The sequence below is a fragment of the Labrus bergylta genome, chromosome 1, assembly GCF_963930695.1.
Source record: "Labrus bergylta chromosome 1, fLabBer1.1, whole genome shotgun sequence".
NCBI classification, from domain to species: Eukaryota; Metazoa; Chordata; class Actinopteri; order Labriformes; family Labridae; genus Labrus; species Labrus bergylta.
In genome coordinates this window covers 35,516,445-35,526,444 of record NC_089195.1, presented here as the reverse complement: position 1 = coordinate 35,526,444, position 10,000 = coordinate 35,516,445, and the positions used below count along the sequence as shown (strand labels likewise).

Below are 10,000 nucleotides of genomic sequence, written 5' to 3'. Positions count from 1 at the left end.
GTGGGTCGCAGAGCCGTTTTCAGTGGGTTGTGAATTTGTGTTTGGAAACATAAAGTGTGCCAAAAAGTCTATGAGTGCTTTAAACCTGTTTTGTATCATCTGAGGTCCAAACTGCACAACATTTAAATACATCTCATTGGTTGACAATTATCAGATCATTTGGTTTACACTTCCTCATAGTTGATAGTCGGTCCTGAGGTGAGACCAGTTGAGAACCAACGATTTAGAGCAATCCAACTTTTTAGCAGCTTCTCTGAGTTTTTTAGTTTCAAATCTTTGAACTCTTCAGGTAGAAGCTTTTGTCCTTTTCTTTTCTTTGGAAACCAATTTTTATTTGAAGAGCCCCAATTCTTAACAAACGTTACCTAAAGACAATCTGAAGAGGGGAAGCTTGTTTAGGCTCGGTTTTACACCAAGCTGTAAAGTATGTCAGACAGAAATGATCATAATAGAAAAGACGCCTAATTTGTGTGCGCTGACTGAGTCAGACCAAAAAAAGGCATTTTAATCCAAGTTCTCTGTTGGAGCTTTTGTCAGAATAAAGGCTGTGTGGTCACAGACTCTTAGTTTTCTTGCTTTGACTTCTAGATATTGTGGAAGTTGAAATGATGTGCATCTAAATCTAATCTCTCTCTTTTTAGAACAGAGACAATTCACTTTTTTTTCCTCCATATCCAGCGTTACAGGTTCAGGTTAAAAGGATAAGAGCCGATCAGCATTCCATTGAGGTGGAGATGACGTGTCACAGCAGCTGCAGTGAAGTCGGTCGTCTCTCATACGTCTGGTTCAGGAACAAACAGAAAATAACCGGAGCTGTGACTTCTACCTATAAAGGCTGGTTTTATCTTGAGGATGAAATCTCCTGTGCCTTAAACGGACATGATAGATTCCCCTCTCCTTCAGTGTGTGAGTAAACTTGACTAAATCACAAAACTGAAAGCTTTCCTGCTTTGAAAAATGACAAACAGTTTTTATCTCTCCCGTCTCTTGAATTTCATTCACACTAAGCTACAATCTGTAGCTGAGGTAAAATTTGAGTTTTGTGAAATATGTTTCAGACCATCAACAGCTAAAATGTTGCTACACAAAGTTATTCACACTTTATGATTTAATTACTCTGTGCTATGGTGGTAGCATACCTCAACATAGAATAATCACTGCTAACACATCTTCTCCAGATGCTCCAAAGCTTCCCTCTGTGTCAGTGAGTCCCTCTGCTGAGATAGTGGAGGGCAGTTCAGTGACTCTGACCTGTAGCAGTGATGCTAACCCAGCACCTGAATACACCTGGTACAAGGAGAATAACAATCAACCTCTCAGTAGAGAAGCTCAGCTCGTCTTCAGCTCCATCAAGTCCTCTGACTCTGGAGAGTATTTATGTAAAGCTGAGAACGATCTGGGAAAGCCGACCTATAAAGGGATCTCTATTGATGTGAAATGTGAGTGAATCAACAACTATTAAAAGCAACAAAAAGATGATTTATCTGGGAGCGTTTTTACACTCACTACAGTATTACTATAATTCTGACATTTTTTGTTCTCATTTTTTATATTAATCTGTTTTTTTTCTTTTTTTTTTATGTATCATCAGATCCTCCAAAGCTTCCCTCTGTGTCAGTGAGTCCCTCTGCTGAGATAGTGGAGGGCAGTTCAGTGACTGTGACCTGTAGCAGTGATGCTAACCCAGCAGCTAATTACACTTGGTACAAGGAGGATGAAGACTCACCAACAGCTTCAGGACAGATCTTTAACATAAACAACACAAGTCCTGAACACAGTGGGCATTATATTTGTATCGCCCAAAATACCAGAGGACGTCATAACTCCACTGTACATCTGACTGTTTTGGAAGGTAAGCTTCACCCACACTGTTTCACAGGTCATATGACTCTATGACAGGAACAGCGGTCTAAAGGAATAACAACACTCTGATTCAGTCGGGAAGGCCACCCAATAGACCTCCGTAAAGGTTCTCCATTAGTCAGTCTCTTGGTATAACTAAAGACTTCCTCGATTGAATTCTTCCCAGGATGCCTTCCAGAGACTCCGAGAGGGGTTCAGTTTAGTTCAGTTTAGTTTCTTAGGATATCAGGTTAAGGTTAGGCTGACAGTACCTCTGCAACACTGAGGCACGAGGGGAAGGCGGACCTGGATTACAGCAACGCTGCAGCTTTTCTTCCTGAGGTCCACAACACCCATTACAGTGTGACTGTGTCATCTTACAACTTAAAACCAACATAACACTCATTAACATAAACAACATTCAATACACAGCTTTCATCCTAACACATAACATTACAGGACTAACAGCAAGACAAAACATGAACACAATGACAGGGTGAGGACAGCTTCTAGGAAATTATGATCATACGATTGTTCAATCCATGGCAGTGACATTTGAACCCGTTCAGTTCCTCTGTACACAATCTACTGATGAGTTAAAGAATATATATACATGTACCTGCAAAATGCATCTGTCTAAACATACACACACATAAACAATAAGCAAATAGAACAATCAAAGAGTTACAGGAGGAACATAAATCAAATAAAATGTATAGCTTGTTGGATGGCAATAGATGAATTTACTCGGTCAAAAGATACTGCTTTAATAAACATTTGAATTTAGTTTTCTTGTTTTCTTAGTTCTGTTTGTTTAATTGAGTTGGTTCTTGCTTTAGGTAAAATGAAGTTCCCTCCTGTTGCATGCCTGGTTGAGTAGTTTTGAGATGCTGAACTAAACGTTACATTTTTAAGTCTTTGTCACAATAATGTTTTTGATAAATGTCAAAAGTGAGTATCGTAGTCTGTTTTTAACAGTAACAGGGTGTTTGTCCTTCGTTTGGGTCTTATTTCTTTTTCAATTTCACCAAAAGAAATTACAATAAGTTGTAAGAATGTGTTCATGACGTGTTTTTACTTGTAAGGTTAACTTTCTGTCTCTGTCTGTTTCAGCAGGAGGATGGAAACTGACGACTGCTGTGACAGTTCCTGCTATTTTCCTCATTATCATACTCATCTTTGTCGTCATATGGATCATGTGAGCAGTTCTTTTTCAGCAAATACTTGTTCATGATTAATGCATTGTACCCTCACAAACAGCAATATGGTTTACTTTTCTATTTGAATGCACCTCACCAGAAAGAAGAGGGCCTGCAAGCAACCGTCTGAGCCCGGAGACAGACCAGAGAACAGTGAACAGGTGAGGAAGTCTCTGAATTTATGAATCAGGGACGGTTGAACTCTTGACATAGTGTTTGATTTGTTTGCCTACAGCAATGTTTGTCCTATTTGTTTGCTGTAAGTGCTTCAGCTTTTGCTCTCTCCATCCTGGTGCTTCACATGTTGGGTTTTTCCAAAAAACTGATGATTTTCTGAGAGCTCCCCAAAAAAGGAAAGTGAGACCTTTTGGGTTGCGTTGCTTTCCTGGCCATGATAAAGACACCCAAGGATCATCAGCATTCAACAAGGCAAACCATAACATTATGAACTGCTTTTAATGAAACACCAAAAACAGGATTGGTTTCTGATTCAAGTCTCAAGTTCCCTCTTTTGCTTTCAGTAAAATTACAACTTCTGTCTCTGTAAATAACTCCAGCCTTGAATCCTGTCTTTCAAAAGTCTGTCTGTAAATAATTGAATACTCTTTGTTGTCCGGTGTTCACAGATACAACCAGCAGAGGAGCAGGATGAGCTTCAATATGCCACTGTCGACTTTTCCAGGAACCAGGCTGATCCTCTCTATTCCAACATCCAACCAGTTAAACCCCAAAGACACAAGAAAAAGAAGAAGGAAGAAGAAGAAGGAGAACAAGAGGAGATGGTTGAGTACTCTGTGGTTAACTTTAACAGCGGTGGTGCAGCCCAGAGGTAAAACAACTCCTCACATAACATGATCTTTAACCACAAAACTATTGTTTTCATCATTCTGTTTATTGTGTTTTCATCATTTACCGTGATCACTGTTGGCCTGTTATCATATAATCTCATGTCTTTCTTCTTCTCAGCACCAGATCCAGCTGCATTGTACAGTACAGTCAACAAACATGGACAAAGAAACCTCTAGTTTACTCTCATCCAATGAAATCCTTACAGGAAACCACTTTGAGAATGAATCCTCGGGACAGACTCCTTCAAGAACGCAGCTAGACCTGCATTTAATAAATGACTTCAAACAGATAAATGATGTTAGTATTAAGCTTTGTGAATGACTTACTGTGGTCCACCTGTAAAGTGATTATGAATTATTTTACAGGATTAATAATATGAGTTTTACATTAACAAGACTCAGGTTTAAAGAAATCAAACAAGTATTACTAGTTAAAAAGTATTTACCTTTATTGTTAATTGTTGTTGTGAAGATTCTTATTTTGTATTCATCTGTTTCTTATTGTTTTGTGGGGGAAGCTTTGATGATGTTTTCAGTGATTTATTTAAGCGTGCTAGCCTTTAGCTTAGCCATGCTATCTCATTCGCTCGCCCTTAGACCTTGGTTAATTGAGTCCTGTTAAATGTAGTTATTATGTTGATTTTTTTGCTAAATTTAATTGCTCATTTTACGTGTATTTAAGGCCTATAGTTATCAATACGTGATTTATATATATTCTTTGGTGTAGTTAGTAAATGTTATTAATATGGTTCTTTAACTTTGTTGTTTGACTTGGTAAAAATGTTCTAAATTAACCTGACTATCTATTTTTATACCTTATCTCTTGTTATGTGTTAATATTATAAATATTTATGGTCCTTTTCTCTGTTTTGGGTTTAATGGTTATTTGCATGTTTATAAAGTTTGTCTCTCTGTTTTGTTTGTTTGTGAGTTATTGCACAGCATGAAGCAAAAAAGTAAAGTAACATAAACCAACAGATAAAGGATTCATCAATTGCTGTAGCTGGGTTTGCTACAGCTACCATGCCCATTCCAGGTGGTCAGATTTAAATGCACCTGTAGCCTGTGTGTGGTGTCGGTAAGAGAGCAGAAACACACCGAGCACAAAGGTTGTACTGTCACCACACGTTTGGCATTCATCTAAATGTCTGTAGTTAGTTCACCTGTTGCTTATATCCTTGCTTTTATTCACTTACAAGTTTTACTTAAATGGTTCTCTTGTAATGTGTCACAGATGTAAATGAGTAATGTAAAATGTTTACACTTCCTGAACCAAATTTCAATGAAATACTTCTGCAAACAATGTAAAAAGGGATCAAATGTAAATTTCATTTTTCCAAACAATCAGAGATGAATGACAAAATGTAAATGTCCTGACTCTGACTCTCTGATGTTTCACTGCCCTCTAGTGGAGAGGCTTTTATTCTCACATTCAGGCTTCATCATTCAGTGCTCCCTAAACAGGATAAATAAACATTTTAATTTATCATTTCATTTATGATATAATATGTATAATCCATCGAGCAACGCCCCCGAGTCTTCGTTACCCAGCTTCCCTGAGTCTCCACAGTCCCAGCAGCTGGTTTGCCATTCAAAGCCTCAGACTCAGCAACTGGTGTGCGAGCCTCATCCTTCCCACTTCCAAGAGCCTCAGCTAACAGGGTTCCCAGTGACCCAGTACCTGTGCTTCCCAGTAACTCTGCCCCCGTGCTTCCGCATGACCCAGCCTCCATGCTCTCAAGAGCCTGAGACCACCCAGTGCCCCAGAACCTCAGCCAACCTGTGCCCCAGAACCTCAGCCAACCTGTGCCCCAGAACCTCAGCCAACCTGTGTCCCAGAACCTCAGCCAACCTGTGCCCCAGAACCTCAGCCAACCTGTGTCCCAGAACCTCAGCCTGTGCTCCTGTCCTGCCAGAGCATCTTCAGCTCCAGCCCTCTTAACGTTCCTGTTGAGGCCTGGTTCCCCATTGGCATGTCTGTCCATTGCTGTGTCCCAGTGGGAGGCCCTACCAACAACTGCATCCCTGTTGTAGGCCCTGCCCACTCTTTTGGGCCTGTCAGTGGTCTGGCCTATACCTGCCCATGTTTTTACGTTGACGGCAAGACAGAAATCTCCTCGCCGCCGCCTTCCCAAACTGCTCTCACCGTTTGGTCGGCCTCCCGTCCTCCCTCCTGAACTATTTGCGCTCATGCCCTTCAGGTTCCTGCTCTCCCTCTGCCCTGCCGCCCACCTGAACTTTTCTGCTCCCTGAACTCTAGCCCTTGGTTCAACTCAGCTGCAGACTATTAAACATCCTGCCTCAGTGCACAGATGAACTGTACAGGACTGTACAAAGATTAGTGGGATTCAAAAATATATATATAAATACAATAAAAAAACTTTGTTCTCAGCATGCTTCTTTTTGAAGTCTGTTCTGCTGCAAAATATTCCTATGAAATCTATTTTATCTTTCTATGATTAATCCACTTGACCAGCTCATGAGTACCCCCCTCCCCCCCTCCAAAAAAAAATTATCCCGAACTCTGATTGGCTATTCACCCTGTCAGAGCTGAGACTAATGATAAAACTGACTCTTCTCTTTTTTAAGGCTCCTGAATCAATTAATCATTTTTAATTGTTTGATAAATAGTTAAAATAATAATAATAAATACTTTGCATATCTATTTCACAAGACCGGTGCATAGGACGGTAATGCACACTGTCATACTTGCAATGAAGTAACTAGCATGTACAGGACCAACACATTGCTAATTCATGTAATCTTGCAAGTTTGACTGTGTGCAAATGGTAAGTACTTTAAATTTGGACTTTTAGCATACATCTTATTTTTGTGTCAATAAAGAATGAAGCTAAAAATGTATTTATGTTTCCATTATTTTGTTTTATAACTGAGATATAACAGGTGAATTTTAATAGGTTATTTTTAAAAGTAAATCATTTATTATTATTTATTTGTGTGTGTTTTTGAAGGCCACCCCTGCGTCAGTCAGTGCACCAGTCGGGCTACCCCAGTGTTGATGCTCCTGCACCCAAGGGTCTCACATTTTGAAGATAACCTCTTGTTCAGTTTTTATGTCCTGTAAAAAAATAAGTTTGCCCTAAAACAAGTTTGGTACCAACTGGACTTCTTTGTGACGTGAGTTCTTCCTGTTTGACTGATCATATATGTTAATCATCTAAAGAGGAAGGAAATGTAGGTGTTAAAAACAGCCTGATATCTGTCTTCTGCTCACTCACTGCAGAGGAGGACAGTCTTCTCTCAGACGATATCCTTCTTCACTGTAAGTAGAATAATTTATCAACATGTCTGGTACTGTTTGAGTCCTGCTGTGTTCTTATTAATCTGCTAACATGTTTTATTGTCCCTAAAGTCACACAGAGAGATGAGAGGAGCAGCGATGACTTTAACTGCAGCAGTGAGTGGATTTATCGTCCTCCTCCTCTCTGTGTCAGGTACTTCATATCTATAGTTACATTCATTTAATCTAAAGAGGGAAATCTGAGGAGATGTGGGACTGATTAATGCAGACTGAAAAGTGTGCTTGATGTTACAGGAAATGTTCTCAGAAACACTATAAACACAGTTTTAATGTATATCATTGTATATCTGTTTTAATGTCTAACAGGAAGATCTTTAGTTGGATCGCCTTTTTCATATTATTTCTTCAGCAGTTTGTTTGCAGAATCTTTCATACAGTTTTTATCGACATGTATTTTTTATCCTTTTTAACATTTTTTGGATGGAAACTTGTTTCCATGATGCGTTGACAGCTTTTAAGATCGTATTTTTAAGTATGAGTGTCTGCTCTGTTTCTCACACCTCATAGTTCTGCTTTTTTTAAAGTCTTCACACTTACTTCAACAGCAAACTTACCACAGACCATCCAAGTATGGCAAAAAGTCTTTAATAATCAATTCATAGTTTTCACATGACATCACACGCTTATGGAACCGCCCACCTGGCGGGCGATAAAGACTCTGTAGCTGAACGCTACTGAGAAGTTATTGGTCTCAGTGTTTTTTTATCAGTTTAATTTTTCCATGTTTCAAATGAGAGACAGTTGTTGTTGAATGTGATGCACTAACCGACGAGGAGACGAGCCCGGGTTGTTCTTCTACAGAATGTTTGAAAGAAAACCCAGAGAGGAGGAGATTGTGGATTAATGCTGTTAGACACTCTGCTGTCCCTGTGAGGGAACAAAAGAACAGACTTCTCCTCATCATGACATTAAAGATTGTGTTAACTTGATCTAAATATTCCTGCCTTTAACGAACATTACTGCCCCAGAACACTGACTGACAGAGACCCAGATACTATCGTCAGCTAACCTTAACTTATGTTAGCTTGTTAGCACTCACCGATGTTTGGATGATGAAGAATTTCTTGCCCTTCACTTCCTAAACGAGCATTATTGACCCAGCCACATCAAAAATACATAAAACTGTCTTTTCATCCTACAATGGTGAAGGAGAGGGATTACCCTCTAAATATAACATCTCTAAAGTGACGTTCTTCTCTCTGATAATCAATGCGTCCTCTTACAACCGTAAAGTTCACAGGTCTAAATAACACATTTAACGTTCTCTACACCTTCAGACTGGATGATGTCTGGTCTCAACGACTTGCAGATTAACTGTAGAAACAAGTGAACATCTTCTACTCTTCCTTTAACTGTATATACAAATGGACAACATCCCTCAGGCTCCTTCTGTTGAACAAGATGAAGCCAAATGATCCCCATGATGGGCGCTTACATATTGCATATTTGCAACCAGAGTCTGCGTAGTAGGGATCCACTGGAAGACGTCACGCTACTTCCTCTAACGAAAACATTTAACGTACAGAGAAACATACAAATCCCTCAGGTGTGTTCAGTCAACAGAAGAACAGATGCATGCATTTAGATTTCATTGTTGACCCCCATGGCCTTTCTGTTATCATGGAGGAGGTTGGAGTTTGACCTATACTGCAGCCAGTCAGCAGGGGGCGCTCTAAATCTTTCTCCTTTGACTGCAGCCGTTGCACTGTCAATTTTAACATACAGTCTATTTTTACACTAGAGCAGGGGTCTCCAACCTTTCTTCATCTGAGAGCTTCTTTGAAAAAATGAAAGTGGCCAAGCTTAACTTGCATCAAATCTCTTGCATTCATTAACATCAGCTGAATGAAGCTACTGTTTGTACACGTGTGAAATTGCAAAAAGCCAATGCTTATCAAGAATCTTAAATTCACATCAAGGTCCAAGAAAAAAACATGAATATTTTACACTTCTTATTGTAAGCTATGTTGCTGAGAATTCACATCAATGTCCAAGAAAACATTATTTCTTTACACTTGTTTTAATGGGCCAAATATATGAATAGTGGGAAGAGGTACATTCACTGATTTATTTTTATCTTTATTCTTTTAACAGTCGGTCAACCTATAGGTGAGCTACTTTAAACCTGCCTGCTCCGAGCTACCTGTTGGAGACCCCTGCACTAGGGCTTTCAAACAATTACACATTTATGATTAATCATATCTTTAATCACATGTTTGAAGTTCCATTATTTTACATTTTAAATATGTTATGTTTTTATTGTAGATATTATACTGTTTTATGTTAAGGGTGCTTTACTTCCTGTTTGGATACAAACATTTTTTTTTATATGTAGAGACTTTTCCTTTTTGTTTTTAAAGTTATGGATGTTGATGGTTGTTTCCTGATGTGCTCTGTGTTACAGTGGTTCAGGGTCAGGACAGCTGGAGAGTGACTTACTCTTCTCTTCAGATCTGTGCTTATAAAGGATCAACTGTGGAGATGAACTGCACCTTCACATACCCAGAGAGGATAAATAGACAAGTTAACTCACTTCAGAAAACATTCTGGTTGAGAAAAGATGGTTTTTATTACAAAGATGTAGAAACAGTTTCAGAGTATTCAGGTCGTGTGAAGAATATCTGTGATGAGAACAAATGCACTCTGAGAATCACAAACCTGAGAGAGACAGACTCGACTAAGTACTGGTTTGGATTCATAACAAAAAAAAGCAGTTATCATGGTCGACCTGGGGTCACTCTGTCAGTCACAGGTAATCTTTCACCTCAATATTTCTGAGCTCACTGTTT

At 39.2% G+C, this 10,000-nt stretch overlaps 2 long non-coding RNA genes across 2 annotated transcripts; both read left to right on the top strand.

Moving 5' to 3' along the window:
- The first annotated feature begins 1,186 nt into the window (after window positions 1–1,186).
- On the top strand, window positions 1,187–4,756 carry LOC110006279 (uncharacterized). The gene is made up of 5 exons (XR_010667108.1): window positions 1,187–1,852; window positions 2,956–3,040; window positions 3,142–3,202; window positions 3,668–3,870; window positions 4,008–4,756. It is a non-coding gene; the product is annotated as an uncharacterized lncRNA (long non-coding RNA).
- A 2,371-nt stretch (window positions 4,757–7,127) lies between these two features.
- Window positions 7,128–9,938, top strand: LOC136179962 (uncharacterized). Its single transcript, XR_010666875.1, has 3 exons — window positions 7,128–7,172; window positions 7,263–7,344; window positions 9,616–9,938. It is a non-coding gene; the product is annotated as an uncharacterized lncRNA (long non-coding RNA).
- Window positions 9,939–10,000: the final 62 nt, after the last annotated feature.